The following is a 20,644-nucleotide window of genomic DNA, read 5'->3' as shown; positions in this document are numbered from 1 at the left end:
TTCGGCCTGAGTGTTAGCTGTACCCCACCTAGCGTGCCGTCCACCAAGCCCTTGGAGCCCTTTGTGCCTTTCTCTAAGGTCCCCTCCCCGCCTCTGGCCAGGATTGATGATCCCGATCTTCCGCTCCCTCCTCTTTTCTTCCTCCCCTGCGATACATTCGCTTCCCACTGGAAAGCCCTGGTTCGGTGCCTTAGACTCAGGATCCCGTCCCGCAGCCCCGGGAACCCAAGGCTAACCCAAGGCTAGCTCGGGATCCCGCTTCTCCAGTCCCTCTCTGCCATCCGGCGCACCCACCCCCTTGCCACCCTGTCCTCACGCGCTTGCCCGCCACCTCTGCGGGCCCCCGCGGGCCCCCGCGGGCCCGGCCGCGGGTCTCCTCGTTGCTCTTCTGCTGATGCGGGCACTTGCTTGTCTCCAGGTCTAAAGTGACCTTTTGGTGAGGAACTGAGAAATACAATTGCGTACACGTGCTCTCCCACCACCCTAATTCTACCTGTAGCAAAGGCAGGCTTCATTTGAGGAATAGAAAAGCCAAAGAGACTGGCCTTAAGAGAAAAAGGACCTAATTAAAATATAACTAATTTTCAATTTCATGGTTCTACAGGGGTAAGACTCAGAGTAAGAAAGCCAGCTGAGCACTTTTTGTCTTGATGAACTTAGAGGTGGACATTGCTGCTAATTAAGGGTACAAGAGAGAATTATTCCAAGAGGGTTGGGGGAGATGTGATGGTGGGGAAGAAGTGGGAAGAAGGAAGGAGAGAAGTAATCCCTGGAAATAAACAAAGTAAAGGCTCTGGTTGTTTAGTCAGACCACTGAAGATTTATTCCCCATTGGTGGACATCAGACCCCCACACACCGTGAAGACGTTGCTTTAGTGAAGCTACACGTCACGTTCTGAATTTTAAAAGCTCTTACTCTGACTCGCTGATTCCTGGTTCAGGTCTCTGTGTGTGTCCTGTGCTTGTGCGTGAGAGTGAGCAACACGGCCCTCAGTCAGTTATTCTGGGGCTAATGTCTGTGTTAAACGCTGAGGGCAACAGATCCCAGACGCTCAGAGCCTGCCCTATCCTAACCAGTCAGAGGGAACGAGGCGGCTTCACTCCCAACATTTCAGGACTCCCAGGGGGATCTTCCCAGTAAGGAGTCCTTGTTAGGTGCACTAAAGGAGGCTGGGACCCAGCTGTCTGCCACACACAGACAGACACACCAGGTGCTTCTCACCTGTAGTTGGTACCCCTGCCCACACTTCCTACTTCTGGCCTTTTAAGCTCTGCACCCTGGGCAGGTGATCATCCTTCCTGGGCTTGGGTGCAGAGGCTGAACCAGGTAGAGAAATGTTCTGAGGCTCCTGGGCCTCAAGAGAGAACTTGGTTTGGGGGTTCGTTCTGGAAGTAACTGTGCTGGCCTAATTGGCACCAGCAGTCACTGCTTTAAACCCTGTGGGGAGTTGGGCCACAATCCTACAAGCTAAGGCACTTGATTGGATTTTAAGTATAAAGGGAAGTCACCCGGCGTGTGGAGGTAGAAGATAGATCAGTAAATGACTAATAGATAATAGAAACATTGTGTTCCAGATCTCTGCGATGGCCACATAGATATGAAGTTCACCTGTTGGATAAAGAAAAAGGAGACCCTGCAGGAAGGAATAATCGCTGACAGAATCTCCAACCTTTCTAAGAATGTGTGGTCACTTAGAGTTGTTCTGCTCAGAGTTGGAGAAACTGTATATTTATTCCTCTGGGTTTCCGGCATTCCCTCTCTTTTCCCTAAAATGCAGGTATTATTTTTCTTTCTGCCAACTATCCTGGCCTTCAGCATCATCTCCCCTGTCATTTTTTCTACCTTTCTATGGGTACTCTTAGATTGGTTTAAACTTTTTTAAGTGCCCTCTCTGCCAGAGGAAAACACACACTCAATATTAGTCTCAACTTAAAAGTTCTAATCTTTCAGTCCCACTCATTGAGATTTAATTTATTACAAATGTGTAGAGTAGGGGGCGGTGAGAGGGCATAACTATTGTCTGAGGTGAGGACAACCAGTTCTTTCATTTTTCTTTTTTTCCTAACAAAACATTTTTATTAAACTCAACTTTCAGGTTTGACTTTGCCTATGTTTCCCCAACAGAGAACTGCAGGTTGGTTGGGGGGGTGGCGGGGGGGGGGGCGGTGGAAGGCTGGGCAATGGGAGCCTGGGTGGTGAGGAACCATAGACGTCTCAAATGAAAGTTTCACAAAGCAGTCACTGGAAATTAAAAAAAAAAAAAAATCAGACCTATTCCACCCAGGCGCCCTAAATAAATAGCCCCGTTTGCAAATTCCTATCAATTATTACGTGATGGGAAAAAATCCTATCTGAAAATAAAGCACGTGGACGTGGAGAATTTTAATTAAATCTTACTGTGGATATAATAACATGGAAGTGATTTTTCATTCGGCGCTTGCCTGCTCACCAGTGTTTTATGGCGTTTTCTTGCCTCTGACTTTATTTTAAAATATTAGACGAGGTGGAGAATTATAAACGACTCTTTCCTTATCTGTACTGCTCACATATCCAGGATCAGAGGAGCTGATTAAGAAAGAAGTCAGAGGCAACGTTGGATTCATAATGATTTGGAATAATGAATCCTTATCTCTGCTTTCCAGATTATCTGCCTTTCAGCTCCCAATGTTTTGTTACATGGGATAATTTATTGCATCTAATACATCACAATGAATCTGATGGTAGAAAGTGATGGCCGACGTTGTGAAAAGGGGGCCCTTATTTTTTATCCTGGGGCAGCGAAACTGCTTTTTGCAGTTTTTAATTGGGAAAATATAAGGTAGATCTGATTTTTTTTTTTAAAAAAAGAGCTGGGTATAATCTTGCGCTCCTGCTTTACCACACTGCTCTTTAATTAGTGTGTCAATTTCAGGCTGAAATTAACAAGATCGACCTGAAACCAGTGCTTAGTTTCTCCCCAGCACCAAGATCCTAATTTTTAAGATGATTTATTTTTATGAAAAAGGAGATAATTAATCATAAACACTGACTACAGCACAGAGCCAAGTTAAGATAAAATGCCATTTGCATCTTTATAGAGAGAAATACCAATAATGTTAATTTTTCTGAGATTTCTTCTCCCGTCACCATCTTCTGGCCACACAGTTCCCACCCTGACCGATGCCCACTCCAGCCCCATTCCAAGCAAACCAACAACAACAAAAAAATCAATTCCCGTTTCCTAGCTTAAAAGTACGTGTGTGTGTGTGTGTGTGTGTGTGTGTTCTTCTGGTTTTGTCTGTTAACACATGCAGAATGTGCACAGGCTCCTTTCTCCCGGAGCAGGGTGGTAGGTGGGTCCTCCTGTTCTCCCGAACCGTCCCTCTCCACCCACCCTCCTCAGCTTCCCTCCACTTTAGAGTTAGAGAGGACATACCTCTCATTTAATGGTTAATTACAATAATTGGCATTTTTGTTTCTTTTGTCTTCTGCCCTAACACCAAAGGAACAAAAGCCATCTAAATGCAACAGGCTTTACTCTGTGCTTCTTTTAGGACAAATTTCACAGTCCAAGGCTATCCCCAGAATGTCCGCCCTTTCCCACCCCAACAACACTAGCAACTGCCCCGCTTCACAAAGGAGAAGGGACAGGAGTCACTGGTAATTTGCTCAAGTTTTTTGTGCCTGTTGATTACTTTCTCTTTGCTTGGATTAAACAATCATTGCAAATATGCAAACCAGTGAGAGGAGATTCATACATATTCGCTCTCCAATTGTTCCTCCTGACGTCAGATCATAATTTCTTGGTAATTGGATGGCTTACACCTGAATAATGCTCATCTAAAATTCTCTACATTTCTTTGAGTTGCAGTAGATTTTCTACTGAGAGATAGGAGGACCTTTTTAAGAATTCTCTTCTGTTCCCTGTAGTTCCAGTTGTTTTTCTTCCTCCTTTACACTTAAGAACATTTACTTCTGAAATGTGGGGACTTGGAGTGTGTTTCCTGGGAATATAATTTTTCAAGGAGTTCCAGAGTAGACTGAAGAACGGTCAACACTGGCCGGTAAAGATGGAGGAAATGGGGGTGTCGCTGGGGCAGAAGCAGAGGTGAGGTTCTATGGAGCCAAGTCTACTTCTCTCCCTCTGCTTAGATCTACTAAAGGATCCTGTCATCACCCCTCCCCACCACTCAGGTTCCTCTGCTGAGGTTACCGGAGGTTCCCAGCTAGCCAGAGTTCATATCTCAATTCCTGACTCTGTCCTAGGCCCTCAAGCAAAGTGGGCAGCCACATAATCACAGATTTTAAAAGCTTGAATCTTGATAATAAAGATATTTCAAATTTTAGGTTGCAGAGAGAAAAAGAGACCTCATTTTCTGGGACATTGTCTTTTATTTTTCAGTCCACTTTGGCCTTTGTGGACTTCAGATGTCTAGTTCTAATGTTGTATTAAATAGTGTGTGACTTCTTTTTTCTCTTTCTCTCCCTCTTTTTCTCCTCTTCTCCCCTTACCCCTCTTCCTTCTCTTTAGGACACACCACTCCAAGAATTTCAAGTATCAATTATAAGTAATATTAATTTCTCAGTCCCAACCAGTGAAGTGCAGATGATCTGATAGGAGTATAAAACCAGTGCTTCCCTAGATGAAACAGACCAATGGAGCCTACTGGGCCATTTCCCATGCCCAGATGAACATTCAATTTTCCAGCATTATCTCCACACTTAAACTCGCTTTCTCCATTTCTGTGCCAAGATAAATTTGCATAATATTTGCAGCTGTAATTAGCTGATGAGCATCTCCCAGCCTCCCCCTTTTGTTTCTCTGTGTTTGGTCTTCCACTGATGCCACGTTTGATCTTTAATATTACAGGATTCTGGATAGAGGATTGCATATCTTATCTTCTTGGCTCCAACATTTTTTAAGAAAGGAGAGAGGAAGGAAGAGAGAGGGTTTGGGGAAAAGAGTGAGGAGAATGAAGCTTCACTAATTAGAGTTGGAAAGGTTTCGTTGGAATAAGGTATAGTTAGTGACAGAACAGATAAAATAGATGGAGAATTATGGTGGGGTTGGGTGGGGAGAGGTGGGACAAGCCTCTCAGAATGGACAGTCTGGAATAAAGAATGGATTATTACTTAGAGAATTCCAGAGTGGAGCTGGGGAACTTGGACTGACACCACACCATGGGTGGGGGGTGGGGGTGTGGTGCTCAGGGAGCCCCAGGGGTGCGGCCCTTCCTCTTTTTCTGGGGAAGCATAAGTGCTGGGGCTGGGAGTGAGGCACTCTGCTGGGTGCTCCTCTTGGGCAAAAATCTGCAACTTTTGAAACCAGGCGACTTGCTTATCTGTTCATCTGTTTGTCTCTCGTTAATAGAGAGCACAGCAGTTCTGAATTTCTCATATGCTACTGACACTTCTCATTCTGTCCAGCTCTGTTTAAAAAAAATAAATAAATAAAAGGCACTCTCCGTCAAAAAAGAAAGGAAAATCAGAAAAAGAGGGGGAAAGGGAAAAAGAGATAAGGGACTAGGAAAAAGAAGAGACGGGAGTTCGTGGCATGGAACAGAGTTTCATCCAGAAGTTGAGCAGAACCATCAAGGGCCGCACCCCCTCGCTTCGGTCCGGGTTGTCATTGTTCTGTGAGTTTTCTGACTTGGGTGACTGCAGGGTGGGAGGGGAGGCGGATTAGAGGAGCCACTGGTTGAATCAGTATTTGTGGGAATCCGGAGGGGCAGAGAGAGAAAGGAAAGGGAAGAGGGAGAAGGAGGAAAAAAAGAAGACAAGAAAGAGTAGACTTTCATGCCAATCATTGGAACAAATAGCTAACATTTAACGTTTACACCCGCACTGGCGGCGCCCTGGCGCTCCGCGGACCTGGAGCCGGGCTAAAATGTCCCGAAAGCCTTTGGAGAAACGAGTTTCCAGCTATCAGGTTCTCTCCATCTCCCCCTTTCATAAGGCTTCAGTTTCAGGCTGGACTTGTCCAATGTCTGCGTTGCTGCTGCGAGCTCCTAAATGAGTGTCAAGGAGGCAAATATCAAATAGCGCCAGGGTCAAGGCGATTTAGTTATCGGTGCGGGGCGCTCAGGACTTGAAACTTGTGTGGGACTCGCCCCGGGGTGAGGCAGACGGAGAAAGAGTGAAGGAAGGAGGGAAGGAAGGAAGGAAGGAAGGACCCAGACTAATGTGGGCTGAGGGGCCTTCACACTCTTCCTTGACCTCACAGGGCAAAGTAAGGCACTCTCTGTTTGAGAAAAGTTCCTGAAAACTTTTTTTTAAGAGGCCAATTTTCTAAAGTGAAGTTAAGTAATTGGTCTCTTATCCAAGTCCTGTTACTGTGTAACTTTAGTAATTGTATTATTTCCAGGCCTCAGTTTCCCCATCTGCCAATTGAGGGGGTTGAACGAGATAACGGTCAAGGTCATGGAGCAAGCTGGAGGCGCAAGGGAGTTAACAGGGAGTGTGCAGAGTAACCTGGAGACCCTGGGATCGCTCCCCCACCCAGCCTGGCCCGTAGGTACTGGCCATTCAGATGTCCAGAAGAGAGAGCCATAAACTTCCTCAGCTCCTGCGCCCAGGGCCTCCCAACCCCAGAGCTCCACAGCCAGAAAAAAATAGTCACAATTCTGGGGGCACTCTCTGGAGAAGTCCAGCTTCCCATACCCCAGCCCTCCAAGTTCCTCGGGCGCTCTCTTCTCGGTCTTGTGCTTCTGAAGTGTTTGTAAAAGAACTTCTTGGGAGGAAGAGGGGGTGGGTGGGGTTTCTTTCTAAATTCCTAACTCAAGTGCCAGGGCGGAAGTCCCCGCAGACCCAGCCTTGGGACCCAGAGCGGTAGTTCCGCTGTTCCCCGTGCCACAGGAGTTAGGAATGCTTGTCTGAGTCGACTCTTTCTTTTTTTTCCCTTTATTTTTCAGACCCGGGTTTTTGTGCTGAAGGTGATGGAGGATGGGGGAAGGTGGAGACGTCTGCGCGTGCGTGGGCATTTCAGCGGTGTTCCTAGGGAGCGGGGTCTCACAGACGATTTGGGGGGAGTGTGCACCAGACTCAACGATTTATTTCCTTGAACCCTAAGTCGAAAACTGAGTCTCAGTAGTAGGCACCCGGCAAAAGGCGGCGGCGTCAAATGCAGCTGCTCAGTCTTCAGGGCTGGGACCCAGACCCCGCACCCTCCCTCCCCTGCCCCATCATCCCCTCTACCGTGCGGTTCTGGGTCCTGTCCAGGCCGAGTTCCAGGCCTCGGCCTCGCAAGCCAGTGCCCCTGAGCATGCGACGTGGAGGGCTTGCTTGGCTCGGGGACAGAAGCGGGACACAACAGCGAGGTGCCCGGGACATGCCTAGGGTGGGCAGGGGCCTTGTCTTCTTCAATAACCCTCCTTTTAGCGCGTCTTCCCCTCTCCTCCATGTAACTTCTCAATAACAGCCACGCAGACGAATCACGATGCTACTTCCCCCTGTCTTTCTCAAATTAGAGAAAGGGGTGGGGGGGGAGAGAGAGAGAGAGAGAGAGAGAGAGAGAGAGAGAGAGAGAGAGAGAGAGAGAGGGAGGGAGGGAGAGAGAGAGAATATACGCACCCAACTCCACTAGCGTTCGGTTCCGGAGAAATTCTCAAATAGAGCAGTGTAATTTCTCAGTTGATTTTGATTGACATACTGTCCCTGGGATCATGTGTTAATCCCTTCTTCACTCAAGCCTTTTCATAACTCATTTCTCTCTTGCTAGATGGGGACTCAGATGGTTACCGAGGCAACGATGATAGCACTAAGCTATTTCCCTCTCTGCAAGGAGACCATTATTCCGCATGCATAGGCCATTTGCAGCAGAGGTCGTCACAAAGTCATTCACAACACAGCACACGTTTATTAAACTTTTATTCTCTTTTTCCCCCAACACAGAAACTAGTTTGCAGTTGTACCAGGGGGTACCATTGTCCCGCTCTGTGTGGCAGTGACTGCACCGGACGGCGCGGGCCCCCCATGCATACTCCTTTACACACCAACACGCAGCCAGCTGGCAGCGGCCAGGGGTCTCTCCACTTGCCCATCTGCCCTTCGGGTCTTCTTGGACCCCACCTCTGCGACCCCGAGGATAAGAAGAAGCGGTGGCAGCATCTAAATGTAGACGGAACAGGCTTCTCAGGCCGTACCGCCCCTCCCGAGGAGCCTCGGTTAACGGAGGCTCCTTCTCTGCGTACCTTCCTGTATACACAGCTACCTTTTGTCTCCTTTCTCGAAGTCCTGCCTTCGAGAAAAGGCAACGTTCCTTCTCTCCTCCGTCCCTGCTCCCAGCCTCTGCGCCTCCCCGGAGGCCCCTCCCGGGGTCGAGCGGGCGCCGCCCGGGCGCGCTGGCGGCCCTGGTTCCGGAGACGCCACCTGACAGGAGCGCGTGGGTCTTAGGTTTCTTTTCCCGGTCTGGCCAGTGAAAGGGCCTTCTGGGGGTGCGAGTTCCTGGCCCGGCCGCCTGCACGTCGGGGCGCTCGGGACCGAGAGGACCTGGTCCCCAGTCTTCTCGCTGCCGCAGCCTGGGCCGGGGGGCCGGTGGGTGGGAAGTCTGCGGCGGTCAGTCACGGTCAGATCCACCGGTCTACCTTAGAGCCAAAAGGGCAAACATTCGTATTCCCGACTTACAGGGGCCGCCAGAAACAAACGGCAGTTAGGAAGGCTTTGATGGCCACGGCTCCATTTCTCTCCATCTTCTCCCAGTTCCCCCTCCCGGCCTCCTTTCTGAGTCTCCTTCTTTTCCTTCGCTGACACCCCTCCCAGTCTTTGTCATGGGAGTGATGGCCTCACTGGGGCCCTAGGGCCACAGTCTCTAGCTCTTGCCCGGCCTCCGTGAACTTGACCGTGGAAGACCTGGGCCCCACCAGCCCGGGCCCCAACGACTGCACAGGTGGCCCCTGCAGCCCGAGCGCCAGGCTACCGAACCCTCCCCTGTGATGGGCCTGCCGCACCCGCAGATGGGCGCACCCTGGAGGAGCACTTCCCCGGCCACCCCAGCGAGGTCGGTGGCAGTCACCCACCAGCCAGAAACAGGCCGCGGAGCTGGCTCATGCTCCGCAGACACAGAAAGGGAATGTCCCATGGGCAGGGACAGACTTGCTGCGGGTTGAGGGTTGGGGGCCAGACTCCGCCATCTGCAGATGGAGTATGCCCTAAGGGCCTCCGAGGGTCATCCTCCCTTCCAAAGTCCGGGGTTGCCTAACTGCCTTTTGCGACCCCGCAGGCGGCATTGTCTTCCAGAGGAAATGCCCTTTGCACGGTGACATCCCCAGACCCCGCCCGGTCCTATCCATAGAGCGCCTGGGATGCTCTGCTCAACCAGAAGGATAGCATCGCCTGCCCTGTTGGGAATGCCCTGGCTAGATAGAGCTGGGGAGCAGGCTCCAAAAGAGCTGGTGTGGTGGGTCCCCAGGCCCTCTAACAGGATCCCCACCCAGGTGCAGTGGGGACGCTAATGCAAGGGAGGTCCTGGGGAGAAAGGAAGGAACCCTTGCCCCAGGCAGTCAGCTGGCTTTTTCTGGGTCTCTCTTGCCCACAACTACAAATGTCGGGGAAGAAAATAATCTAGGGAAAGGAACCTCAGACCAGCTCACCTTTCTGCAAGGCCTTCCCAAAGGTGCTCTTGCTGGCATCTACAGCCCCTGGCTGCGCAAGCTGAGAGGGGTCATGGGCAAGGGATGGGCTGCAGTGGCCTGAGAAGAGGTTACAAGAAGAGGGGGGTGTGTGGGAATCTGACCCAGCTTTTTAAAAGGAAACTCCAAGTGCCTAGTGGTGTAGGTTGAGGCCTGGAAGAGGGGCTAGGAGAAGGCAGGCTGAGTTCCTGTGTGGGCCTCTACCCTGCCAGGGTTTGGAGGGTCACAGCAAAGTCATATTGGACTCTGCTGGTGGGGAGGGTGATGGAGAGCTGGGTCTCTGAGTGTTGGAGCCTGGTGTTTGAAGGGGTGTTAGGGGAGGGCCACAGATCTGTGGGGTGTCAGGGGTGTGCCCATATATGCTGTCAGGCTGGAGACTAGCTATAGGTCAGCGGAGGTGAAAATGGTTAAGGGGCCCTGGCTGGTGTAGCTCAGTGGATTGAGCACGGGCTGGGAACCAAAGTGTCCCAGGTTCGATTCCCAGCCAGGGTACATTCCTGGGTTGCAGGCCATAACCCCCAGCAACCGCACATTGATGTTTGTTTCTCTCTCTCTCTCTCTCTCTCTCTCTCTCTCTCCCCTCCTCCCTCCCTCCCTCTCTCTCTCTCCCTTCCCTCCCTAAAAATAAAATAAATAAAAAAAATCTTTAAAAAAAAAAGTTGTCAAAAAAATTGTCTAAAAAAAAAAAAAGAAAATGGTTAAGGGGAGTACTCTTGTGGCCGAAGGGTATCTTTACGGAGGGTGGGTCAGCTTTAGGTCTGCTAAATCTGTAGTCATGTGCTTTGAGGCACCACATGCAGCCTGACTCATCATCCCACTTAGTTTTTTGAGGGGAAACCAAAATGATGGAAATTCTGTCCTAGGAAAAAGTCTGAACAGATAACTGGAAGCTTGGGTACTTATACCAAAGGCCATAACAATATTATTAAATAACAACAGTAACCACATCCATCATAAACACATAGGTTACAAGGTAATGTTCATTAAACACTCAGAACAGCCTCTAAGATAGGATTATCTCTTTTTAACAGGTGACCCAGTCAGTCCGATGGGAACCTTGGCGTGGCTCTCATCACCACTCTGTGGGCCTCCTGCTTTCCTTCCAGGAGAGCTCAGGATACACTGAAGAACAGCAATAGAGGGATGAGCATTTATATTAATTCAGCATTCCCTTCTTCCTTTGACACTATGTCCCCCAGTGGGCACCCTGCTGAGCTCTAAGACTTCGAAGTAGGAAACTTTATCTGCCCATAGGTGGAGTGGGGAGAAAGACAGCAAATAAATCATCTTAGATGCACCAACTACTCTATTCAAAGCATGGCAATGATGGTGGGTGAGCGCAGAGGACAGAATGCCTGGGATGGCCTTCATTGGGGAAGTTCAAGGGCTCAAGGAGCAGAGCTAGGGCAAAGGGAGTCCCAGGAAGGAGCAGGTAAGTTCAGTGGCACAGGGCTGGAGAAAGGCCATGGAGAGTCCAATGAACCATGAGAAATGTGGTGTACCCGGAATGGTGAGAAGGGAGAGAGGTTTGAGACAGGACACGTGATAGTGTGGAGCCTTGGAAGTCAAGCTCAGGGGCTTGATCCTATGGGCAGTGGGGAACCAGGATGGCCTTTAAAGAGAGAAGCAGTGGGGATCAGTCATACAATCAGGATGCCATTCTGGTAACTAGCTCCCCTTTCCCTCAGCCACACACCCAGAACGAAAGTGTTTGCCTCATACTTCCAGTTGCATAAAATAAATGGGTAATCACATTGTATTTTGTTGTTGTTGTTGTTGATTTTGCTTTTGATTTTTGCAAAATTCTTAGGCAAAGGCAACACCAAGGCTCATGTTTCTCCATGTGTTTTTGTGATTCTGCTGTGTGGGACCTTGGTCTATGCAGTTGTTTGTGTTAACAATAGCAGCCCTGGTCCTTGGCTTTGTTTCAGAGACGCAGCTTTGCCTGGACCAAAGACACTCTGACAGTTTAACTACTGCAACAGCTAAACCACAGCCCAGGAGGTGAGCAGTGACACCACCCAGAAAACCACACTGCGACGTGTCTGTGATGGAGAGAGACGAGAGGAGCTCTCTCATGAATACGTGGCAGGTATCTACAAACCCTCATACTAATTGATGGGCTCTCTATATATCATCCCAGATAAAGGGCCCCTCTGCAGTAAATGCTGATGGTTAGAACATTCTGATAGGGCTTTGTTAACAAGAAGATAACAGAAGAGCGAGATATGTTTGTTTAGCTGCCTATAGATAAACCCAATAGGTCTTTGTTAACTTTTCATGACTGATGGCAACCACTAACCATGATAAATAATCCTGGAAAAGGGAACTTTATTTAAAGTACCAGAAATAGGACCTAAATTTTTTAGCTCATTTGCATGAGGAGGAAGTGTTCTCCACATGTGGAACACACATATGGCATAGTGTCAGCACACCTGAGTTTCTCTAAACAATTTTAAACCATCACCCAACCCCTGCACCAGGTTGACCCACGATTCTTTTCCAGGGCGTGCTATGTTTTAATCACATGAAAGCTGAGCAAGTCTAAGGAGCTGGATTTCACAGACAAGTCTTCCAAACAGTGGCAGAACATTGAGAAACTGATGCAAACGTTTTTGCAGTAACTACAATTAGGTAAAAGCATGTTTTTCAATACTTGTAAGGAATATGGTGGCCAGAGATACACCTCCTTGCACCACACTGGAAGATGCAAAGTCTTTTCCAAAACTCGTGGCCAAATGAAGATTTGTTTCTAAAAGCTGAGGAATGAAGTTTCCCCACTGTTTTTAAATAACGACTTGCTTACTTAGCACATCGTTCTTCAGCTAGATGAAGCCACAAGTATTGCTATGCCCAGAATCCACCCAAAATGAGAGTGCCAAAGTACTTTAAGTGCAGGTACAAAGAGACCAAACTTCTGTGCTGTTATCATTACGGTGTTATCTTTAATGCAATCTTATAAAAGAAAGCAATCATTTTTCTTAAAAACATCATTTGAATTTTATCTTTGCTTAGAACAGTAGCTTGGAGGGTACCAGTTGACCTGACCACATAATCTTCCCTAACCTGCCGACTAATCAATTTTGATGCAAGAGGTGATATTGGGTCTCTGAAGTTAACAGGTTTACCACCAGTAAATGGAGGTCCCAGGTGCAATGATGTTTCAGTTAATGAAAATATTAAAAAGAATTAATTCTTAATGTAGGAAAAGTCACTATTTGCAAAGCCTTGGGTTAAACATGTCCTAAAGTACCGGGAAGCTTTCTTTTCTTTTTTCTTTTTTTTCTCCAGAGGGAAACAAATAAGAAAGAGCTATTGTCATGCAGGTCCCTTTTTCGGTCCTAAGAGAAAACAGTTGGATTCACTCTATGGGGCGGTTCAGTCTTGAAAGCATCAGATTTGATTCCCTAGACTCCTTGGAACCACAAGTTCACATCCCAGAGGGGTTGGGCTCAACCCTTCCTCCTTCCTAGGCAATAAATAGCATGGAAACCAGGTTATCTATGTGGCCAACTTTCAGGAAAGACCTTGAAAACAGAGCCGGGGTGGACCTGGGTGATCACGTGGTGCTTTCCATTACAGTGGGGGGAGGGGGGACTGCAGGGTGGCTGAACCCACTGGGGCCAGCCGGCAGGCAACTAAACGCCATGCTGATGCCAGGAGATACTTCAACTGAGTTTTTAATAGAAGTCCTTTTAAAAGCCTGCGATAGACAGCTGAGGGAGCCGGCTCCGCTTACCCTTGTGTAAAGCATTGGTGGCTCCATCAGATTAGGTGGGAGAAGGGTAGGGAGTTTGGAATGTTTACTTTCATGTTCACTATTCGGCGGCATTTCTATAGCGCCTCAATATCTCAGCACCATATTTTGTATTCCTGATTAGTGGGTTGGCTTAGGTACAACACGATTAATGTTTCTTTCTTTCTTTCTTTCTTTCTTTCTTTTTTCTTTTTCTTTTTTTCCCCCTTTTTTTGGCTCAGAGAGCTGGTGCCCTCACCTGAGTCTAAACAATCAAGTTACTGAAATTCTAGCACACTTTTTAAACCTCGTGCCGCTTCTTTACATAAGATGCACTGTTTCCACTCGCCTTTACACATACTATTTGTCCAGTTTCTGACACTCCTCTATCTAATATGAGAAAAACAGATTTTCTAGTAAAAAAAAATTAGACAACCAGACAATTCAGTGAAGACCAGAGTCACTGTGTTAAGGTTTGTTTGTTTTAGTGGTGGGCTGTCATTGTGCCTGTCTCATTAAAAATGATAGCCATTTAATGTGACTTTTGTGTCTATCAGCAGCATAATTGCAAAATTATACATGGATAGATGTAAATACAAAGTGTTGTGAACTGCATATACTATTGTGTGGTATATTTTTGTATACAAATGATTCAGATGAGTCTATATACACAAACTTTGATATGCTTTTCAGAGACAAAGTAGGCAACTCTCTGGGAACGACATTAACCAGTTGCTTTGGAAAGGAGGTGAATAACCTCTTATGGCAGAAATACCATCTTCTGAGTTTGGTCAGGATTTCCGCTGCATTAAATTGCTGTATTGTCTGTGACTACAAACTGAAACAGGGCTAGCTTGGTTTTGGTAGGCTGGTAATTTGAAGCCCGCAAATAGGGCTTGGTATTTTGTAATCAATAAGCGGACCTTCTCTATTGTTTTTAGTGATTTGAAACAAAGCTCAGTGACAATGCTTTGTACATAAAAACATTTGAAAAAATACCCAGCCATCCAAGAAATGAAGTAGATGTTGAAAGGGCTTAGATTACCTCTCAGAGACTAGCAACCTCATGGGAGCAGTTCAAATGTCCATAGATTCAGTGCACCTATATCCTGTGTTCATATTAATGGTGTAGAAATTTTCACTAAAATCTTATACAGACCACTGACAACTGATATTTTGTACACAGGTTCAGATTCCTGGATACATCAAATACATACTTAATGAAAAATTGTGAGTTTAAGCTGAAAATGTCAAACTCTGTCCACTTGCTTTCTTCCATTTTATTGACAATGAAGCAATAGAAATGCTTCTATGCTGTTTTATCCTTTTGTAATTAGAGATACACACCTGATCAGGAGGCGTCAGCAAGTGCACTCTCTCCGGCAGCGGCTGTGCTTTCCGGGCTGCCGCAGCCGTGGCGCCTGGTGCAGACCGCCTTTCTCTGAGCTCTATGGAAATCTATGCCTGTAAGGGGTAGCCCATCTGAAAAGGATGGCTCCAGTGCCAACTTTTTGTATCCTATTTTTTTTTTACATTAAGCCTATTCTTTGTTATTTTAAACCCAATCGACACTTTAAAAATGTGAGGGCAAGTCCTTTTGATTGGGTTGCAATCACACAACACACATAGCCCTTCACCTATGGATTTGATCTCAGAACAGACATTGAATAGATGTCACCTTTTAAACAGAATGTGTTTATTTTTAACTTCTTAAATCTCAAACACGGAATGTTAGAGTCAAAAGAGCATAGAGACCTCATGTGACCTCTTTGTCTCAAAACAAAAGGGCTGAGCCCCTGGCAGGATCAAGGCATATAGTTAGTTAGGAAGTGTGCTTGTCACACTACCTTCTCACAAGTGTCCTTCCTGGCCATGTAGAAGGGTAGGATTGCAGTGAAGTAGCAAGGAACGTCCACATAGGTGGATATTCTAGACCACGCTGTGCAATGTGGTAGCTACTAGCTACCTGTGGTTATTTAAATTTCAACTAGTTAAAATTAAATGAAATTAAAAATTCAATTTCTTAGTTGCAGTGGCCACATCTCAAGTGCTCTATTGTCCATGTAGCTGTGGCTACTGTATTGGAGGGTGAAGAATTTATATAGAACTTTTCCATCATCACAGAAAGTTCTGTCGAACAGCCTGATGAGACCTGAGATTGAGTGCGCTGACTAGAGAACACAAACATTTGTGTATTGAACAGATTCCTAAAGACACAGAGAATGGGTACAGAGGCACCTCTTCCACTAGGGGGTGCTCTAACAATGAGTGCATCCCTAGAGCTGGATGGAATTTGGAACATTTTGAAAGAGCTCTCATTTGAAGTGTAAGGTGGGTTTCTTTACTTTATCTGACACACCGACTGTACTAGAGCTTGTGGCCATTCAAGAACAGATGTCCAACCATGGACCTGATGAACGTAGGTGAAACTGAACTATGGCTTATCTTCTGTGATTTACTGTTCTGTTTCCTGCTCTGAGCTTGTTTAGCGTAATAATTAGAAAATGCCAATGCCAGCCAAGTCGATTGCATTTTGAGTTGCTATATATTAACAGTGATTATACAGTCCCGCTAATGGATGCACGTAGGTCTGGGGCACTGGCACAGTTCTCCCTCTACTCTCACCTCTGTTTACCATAGAGATAGGTATACTCCTGAGCTGGGTGTCCGCCCCGGAGAAAAACACTGGGAGGGAGCCTCTCTCTGGTGACCTCCTATGTCCAATATCAAGTTGTTTGATAAGAAAACTGCCTAGTTAATGTGTTGCCCAGCTTTTCAAGCCTTGATTGTAATATCAAGATTACTCTTTCGATGGGGTGTTAAGACCCAGAACCTGAGGATCACAGAAAATCCAAAATTCACAGAGCACTGAAAAATTATTGAAAGAGCAAGTTAACATATATTAATGGATTAACCTAAAAAAAGAGAAGCTACAATAGATACTGTAGCTACCATTCTTTGAGCTCTTACCATGTGTTAAATACTTTACATATGATTTCATTCAATTTTCACAACTATCCAAGCAGATGTTCTCATTCTCCTCTAACAGAGAAGGAAATTGAGATTTAAGTTAAATGATTTATTCAAATTCATTTAGAAGTTGAGCAACAGCGCCAGGATTCAAATTCAGGTTCTGACAAAAAATATAAAATAAAAAAAGAAAGAGAAAAAAGTGTGCTCTTAGCTATTATAATGTTACTTAGATTCCTTAAAATCCAGATAAAGATCTAAACGCAATTTGTAAAGAAGACATGTGAAGCAGAAAGTACCAATTTAATGCACATGGCTCATCAAAAACCCTGTAAGCCCTCTAACTGGGGTATAGGTCTTGCCACTTCAACTTCATTTCTTAAATTTGGTAAAAATATGGTAAGCCAAAAAATTTTCTTACTGAATTTCAAACGATATTTGATTTGAAGCATACTTGCTAGAAATGTGCCTGAAGGGACAGCATCCTTATGAACCAGGTAGGTAAGTGGACGATATTACACAGAAGGCAGTATGCCTGCCTAAAGGTTTTGAAATTCAAATTTTTACAGCTCTGTGCTACACTTTCCCCAAAGCAAAACAAAATTAAACAGCTAATCAACCTCACCTGAGAGCCTAATTCCATTTGGGTCTTTGGATGGAGAATGACATTTCAGAGGATTGAGCTTCTAGAAGGTGGCAACCTTGCTGGGGAGCTCTGGTCGCAGCTGGCCTCACTAGTCCTTAAAGTTAAAAAAAAAGTGTTTTTCCTTATATACTTTTAAAACTTTGCAGGTGTTTGTTGATTTCCCACCCCATCTTACCTTACTTCGTTGGTGAAAATTCACCTTATTGTTCCTTTAAGTAAACTCTCCTTTGACATTTGGCATGACAGGATTTCTTTTTAAATATTTTTTTATTTTTGGAGAGAGGGGGAGGGAGGGAGAAAGAGAGGGAGAAAAACATCAATGTGTGGTTGCCTCTTTTGGCCTCCCACTAGGGGCCTGGCCAGCAACCCAGGCATGCGGCCTGGCTGGGACTTGACTGGCGACCTTTTGGTTCACAGGCTGGTACTCAATCCACTGAGCCTCACCAGCCAGGGCTGGCATGACAGGATTTACAAATAATTTCTTCAACCTCCAAAATCTTTTTTAATAATAAGGTAGGATCTGGGGTTAATTTTCATAGCCATGCTATGTCTGGCCCATTGGCCTCTTGTGTGCTGGAACTTCCAGCCCTTAGAGCCTAGGCGGGTAGGGTTCGGTGTGGCTGTGAGGGGTTCCTGGGGTCTTGCTGAAGTGCTTGTGCACCTCTCAGCCTTTGCGAGGACCAGAAAGCAAGCACTGGGGGCAGTCCAGGGTGAGCTGGTAGAAGGTGAGGATCTTGCTTCTGGCCTCAAGGATGCTGCTCCGGGTGCAGCTGCTCACACGAAGTGCACACTCCTTCAGCTTGGGCACCTCTCGGACACGCACTTCATCCGTTATAGTCCCTACAACCACCGCGGTTTTGCCCTCTCTCCAGGAAGCTTCATCTTCAGGATTATGGGGAAAGGGACAAAGGCAGCAGGTTGTTGCGATTTAGGAACCTCTTCAGCCCCACCTAGTTAAAGGTGGTCAGTTGGTCCGGCCAGAAACCTGTGCAGCTTGACCAACGACAGCCTTAGGTTGAGTCCAGGCTCTTGGGCTCTTTTCCCTGAACCTTCGTTCTTTTTTTTTTAACCTTTCATTTTTGTGGTGGATGTCCACTCATACGATGGTGCCTAATGCTCCACCAGGTCCAGGAAAGGTTTACAGAAATTTGATTTACATATATTGCATCAGAAATACATTTATTTTCATAGATTAATTTTTATCTTTCTAGAGAGGACCAATCCTTTGTTTTTATTCAGTTTCAAATACAATAATTTTTCCTGTGAAGGTTATAATTTGGTCAACATTTTTTTCAATTATCATTTTTTAAAACTGTAGAGGATAACAAGCACAAAATAGCTAAATCTTACATACACAGTTTTAACCAAGTTATAAAGTGGTGTCTGTATAACCACTTCCCAGGTGGAGAAGTAAGACATAACCTGCATTCCAGAAGCATCCCCAGCTTGCTCAAGCTTCCCATCCACACTCCCCACCCTCCCCACAGAGGAAGCTGCCATCCTTACTTTCACTAGAGTCTTTCCTTGCTTTCTCACCCTTGGCTGTCTCCCTGATCATAGAGCATTTTTTCCTTTTTTTGGACCTTATGTATAAGTACTCATGCTATCAATATTCTTGTCTACCTTCTAGGTTCATGTCCAACGTTTTCTGGTAGGATGTTCCTTCGTCTCATTAACCTAAAATTGAAAATTGTTCAGAAGTCACCATCTTTCCATGAATGTCTCACCTGGATCCACTTCTGAGGTGTGCACCGAGTTTCTGGTGTAACTGCCTGTTCCAGCGCTCTGCCACACCAGGGACACGTCTCGTTTCATCTTTGTACCCCCACAGGGGCGATGGGCCTTGCCGACAGTGATGACTAATCAGGATTTTTTTGGAGGAGTACATGGACACGGCTCAATGCACGGTATTCTGGGCCTATTTGTTTCTGTGCATGTTGTAAATAGCCATGTCAAGATTAATAGATCAAAGGAAAGATGAGGAATTGGTTAATTTGGAATCTACTTACAGAGAATTCCCTTTCTAAAAGCTAGCAAAAAAAAAAAAAGTTGAATCGACATTCCAAACAATATATGAGAAGGAATCATGAAAATATAACCTGGTAACAACTTTGGACAATTTGAATTCTCTGGTTTGTCTATAGTTTAAATGAGTTAACTAGAAGCAGAGCATTTCCTTTAAACCATTTCACTTGGCAACAGTTGATTCATTAAGGACAGTGACACTGACATTCTTCATGTTGGTGCTGTTTTGCTTAAGATAGTCTGTTCTAAACATTTCATTAAGTCAAAAACAAGACCCTCCCCCCAATAAAACCCCATAAAACTTCAAAAGGTTAACAAAATACTGACCAGGTCACAAGGATATAGTACGAGACTATTTCTTCGAGCAAAGCACCTAAAATATGCTTCTGTTCTGAAAAGCCAATACATTTAAATCTCATGGAGTGCATGTGTGTGTATATATTTTTCCCATGTGTCAACTCTGCTAGTTCCTAGGATAGTTAATGTAACCACCTGCTAAGCTTTTAAATATTTTGTTGTAAATATACATTTCAAAGTGTAAATCTGTATCAACATTAAAACCACTTGCAGACTAAGGTGGACAGACAGGAAAAGAATAGGTATGAGAGATGCTTAAGGTTCAGTGAAGCACATTTTAATACTGTTCTGCAAAACCAACAGCAGCACCATGGAGAAAGAGTGGCGACTAGCAGACCTCAGAAGCCAGACTGCTAGAACAACTGCAGGTGGATCTAGGACATCTTGCTGTTTCTGTGAAGCCCAGCAAATGCTGGATGGACAAACCAGTGTTTAAACCTGTTTTACAAACTAAAAACTGAGTCGTCCAGGATAAAAAAAGGTAGCTAGCACTTGTTTCAATAACCCACATGAAAACCAAATGTTAGGTTTAAATGACATTAAGAATAAATTGTTCAGTTGCCCATCTAGATAATCTAATTTCTAGTGTCAGCCAATGGCCTGCACCCATGGATTAATCATTACTTTATACTTTCTAGGCTACAACTGATGCAAGATTATTGAATAAATTGTTTCCTAACAGAATGATTGGTCTATTGTGGAAAGAGACATTATTCATAACATTATCTATTTCATTCCTCAGTCAGGGCAACTCATCTACTTTTAGACTTGAACTTCTAAAGAAGACTGCTATGATCTAGAGATTGGCCATGAAACTATTTGTATTAAAAGTTAGCCAGCATGCCTTCAGTGAACTTCATTCATTAGCTTTCACACTGGCAAGGTTTCCATATCGCAGGGTTCATTTTATACTTTAATTTGGTTAGTAGGTCTTTGTTTAATCGTCCTATTGAAAGAAGAACAAAGGCAGTTTAGGCAATCTGGGAGAGTAATGCACTGTATTTTATCTCTGAAAAAAAAACGGACAAAGCCAGAATGCTCTGATACCCTCTGATTTTCCGCGGGACATTTGGAACCACAAATTGCCTGGAGGATAAAGATCCTCACTGTACTTAACTGCAGACACCTTCAGAAGAGAAACACCGTGTCAGTCATAGAAATTACGTTTGCCAACTACACAGGACTCTGAAGGCAGATTATCTCACCAGAAGAGTTTCTGTTTCCTGGGAGGGAGGGCATCTGTTTCTTAAATGCCACCTCCTCCAATAAAATCACTAGCCAGGCCAGTTTTTTTTTCCTAAGTC

This window comes from Phyllostomus hastatus, unplaced genomic scaffold (genome assembly GCF_019186645.2).
Source record: "Phyllostomus hastatus isolate PE091 unplaced genomic scaffold, TTU_PhHast_1.1 phas_scaffold_1674, whole genome shotgun sequence".
In the NCBI taxonomy this organism is placed as follows: Eukaryota; Metazoa; Chordata; class Mammalia; order Chiroptera; family Phyllostomidae; genus Phyllostomus; species Phyllostomus hastatus.
The sequence above is the reverse complement of the archived record's forward strand: the minus strand, read 5'-3'. Positions refer to the sequence as shown.